Below are 3,526 nucleotides of genomic sequence, written 5' to 3' on the forward strand. Positions count from 1 at the left end.
CCTTTTTAATGAAATTTTATGAACGGTTAACAAAATAAAATGCTAGTTATCCAGAGTAATTTAACGGCAAAAGACGACCAGATACACCCGTAACAACTGACACAATAATTAACATAAAATAGTAATAATACAAATGCAATGAAGATCACGTATGTGCAAAAGTAGTGCAGATGTATGTTCAAATATTCATGATTAAGATTTATGAATAAAGCGACGTTGAGCAGATGTATTGCAAAGGAAAAACAATATATAATAAATGACTAAAACAGAATAAAACTATACGATAAATAATACGTGTGCTAGTAAAAGAAGAGTATAATATGTTAGATTAAAAAATAAAATAAAATATAAATACAAAATAAATGGAAACACCATTTTGGTAAATAGTTTAAAAGAAACACCATTTTAGTAAATATTTTTTCCACCAACACTAACTTAGAAAAAATCTAAATTTTTATTAATACACACAGTCTTAAATAATACATTTCCTATCTTTATAGAAGTTTTGTCTCTTCGTTATACTTACCAAACACCTCCACTCTTTAGATAAATACACGGATAAGAAATTTAAGGTTTGAGTTATTTAATTTAGTTATAAATGTTTCTTTTGTAAACATAAACATTACGGGCCCGTCGCAACACAAGGTTGCTCAATACTAGTATTATATTAAAATTAAATTTGGAAGAGAAGATATGTATTTTATTTCATATATAAAAAATAATATTTGTGACACCCCAGGAAAACCATGCAACTTAACTAGCTTCCTCAGTGAGTACGTACCAAATTTCGGGACGAAATTTCTTTTAAGTTGGGGATAATGTGACAACCCGTATTTCGAACCTACTTTTGTGTAACGTTACGTGCCCATGTGAACTATATTAATTGATTTAATGCATGATATGTTATGTGAATGTGTATGTGTTTACATGAACCGAACCGCACAAGACTCACTCGATCGCACAATGCACACAAGCCCGGTTGGGCCGCACAATTTAGTTAGCCTGAACCGAATGGGCAGCCCAAGTTGGGTAGGGCCCATCCCTCCCTTATCTGATTTACACTTAGAATGTTAGCAACATTCTCACAACTTGCAAAAGATTAGCACACACACAAAACCCTAGGAGCTCTTTCTCTCCTCTCAAGCGCGACGGCAAACATCCCCCTTCAACCGAAGCATTTTCCTTCGATCGGACCACCCTTTCATCCTACCTTCTATTTCAGTTAGTGTTTGGATTCTTTGGTGACATGTTTGATGATGTTTTGATGTGTGTTTACAATTTTGCATGTTGATCTAGAATTACTGTTAACATGATTGATTATGTTGTTGTTCATGTTATAACCGGCTCATAATTATATATTAGATTATGTTCACATAAATCAGAATTTTATGATAAGGATCTAGAACCGAATGCATGGTTGGTATGATGAATCGGTTAGGGTTACATGCTAGTCTTTGAGTTCAATAGTCGAAAGATTAGGTTGTATGTTCATATGATACTGATTGATTGTTCTGGAATTGATATGAACGTGTTTGAATGATTGAATAATTGTGATTTGATCTGATTATGAAACTGCCAAATCTGTTTGCTAATGTTACGGAGATAATGAGCATCAAACAAGGAAATCTGTTACGACACGGGTTGCGAGTCGAGAACCCACTGTCTCGACTCGGGACCTCCTTACCGACACAAAATAGCACAACTCGAGACCAGCATTGCGAGTCCTGTTGCGACTCGAGACCTGACTCGAGACCACCTAGTCTCGAGTGATATATGCACCAGCCGAGACCTCCTTGTTGCGACTCGAGACCCCGAAACCAATACAACTCGAGATCGTTAGTCTCGACTCGAGACCGCGAACACTTGAACACTATTGGACTTTCACTATTACGAGCCCAACTGTTTGGGCCAGATACTTGGACTTGTTACGTGATTGCTATTGAACTGCTATGAATACTAGTGCATGCCATGTTTATACTTGTGTACAATACGTGTAGGGTATACGTGTTATACTTGAATACGAACCTGACTTGTATAATAACCATGCTAGGACGTGGTTGATCACTATATAGCTTAACCGACTTTCTGTGTATCTGCCGAGCAAACCAAGGTGAGTTCACACAGCCAAGGCATGGGATTCCCGGGTTGGGAATTGGGTTGGAAGATTTGAAATGGATAATTACTCGTACTTACGCTATTGCTAGACTATATACCATCGTCCTCAGGTTAGTCAGGACACTTACGTAAAACCTACGTAAACTAGTATCTACCACTGTCTCCCGGGTCGGGAGGACACTTATGTAAAACCTACGTAAACTCATACCTACTACTGTCTTCCGGGTCGGAAGGACACTTACGTAAAACCTACGTAAACCCCACGCGTACCACTATCCTCGGGGAAGGGCACTCACGTAAAACCTACGTGACCTTGTACGTATTCCTGTTCTCGGGCTAAGAAGAACACATGGTTGCAAATAGTCTAGTAAGTATAAATATGGGAAGCCCCTACTAGTAATAAGTATAATCAGGGGAAACCCCCCACTAGAAGTACATACATACATGGGAAGCCCCCACTAAATGAACATACGTTTTGCTATTACGAACTTACTTTCTGTGAACTCGCTCAACTAGTTGTTGACTCTCTGCTGCATGCCTCGCAGGACCTTAGGTACTTATGGAGCTTGCACAGGGAGGAGCAGGTCGTTGTGGGACATGGATCGTGGATGCCATGTTAACGTTTAATCTTTGAACTTATGATCTACATTGGATTTACATACTTATGCTTCCACTACACAAATTACGTTTTGATAAACACCAATTATATTGTGATGGGTTGTTTTGACTACTTTTAATATTTAAATGCTATGTTCAATATGATTGGTGGCTTGATCCTGGTCATGTCACGCCTCCAAGCGGTGGTACTCCGCGGGTGGATTTTGGGGGTGTGACAGATTGGTATCAGAGCCATTGGTTATAGAGAACTCGGTTTTAGTAAAGGAAAAACGTTTTTATTAAAACCAGACTATAACCAGTACAGTGCTCTCAACGATCCACAACGACGCTTCGCTCCACGTGCAAGACTCAACATCCTAGGTAATATGTTTATATTGCCTACTTGCTAGATTACATAGGACTTTGCTCGTAGTATGCTTAGATACACATGACACTATTGCATGAGAATACCTATGTGCTTACACTCTTCTGTCATCGCACTACTCGCGAACATTCTCACTTATGCTACTTATACTATGAAGATCATGTCTGGACGTGTTAACATGACTCAAGCCCAGTTGACGGCTCTCATTAATGAACAAGTTGCTGCGGCACTTGCAGCCGCACAAGCAGGAGGTATATCCTGTAGTTATAACTCACACTAGGATCCTTAGGTCCTACACTCCTAAACCAACTCTTGTGTTTAACTTTGCCCTATTCGTACACAATAGGTCAATACGCACAGCAACCAGTTTGCACTTTCAAGAACTTCATGGACTGTCGTCCAAGTACGTTCAGTGTCACGGAAGGAGCA

This window comes from Helianthus annuus, chromosome 16 (assembly GCF_002127325.2).
Source record: "Helianthus annuus cultivar XRQ/B chromosome 16, HanXRQr2.0-SUNRISE, whole genome shotgun sequence".
Taxonomy (NCBI): Eukaryota; Viridiplantae; Streptophyta; class Magnoliopsida; order Asterales; family Asteraceae; genus Helianthus; species Helianthus annuus.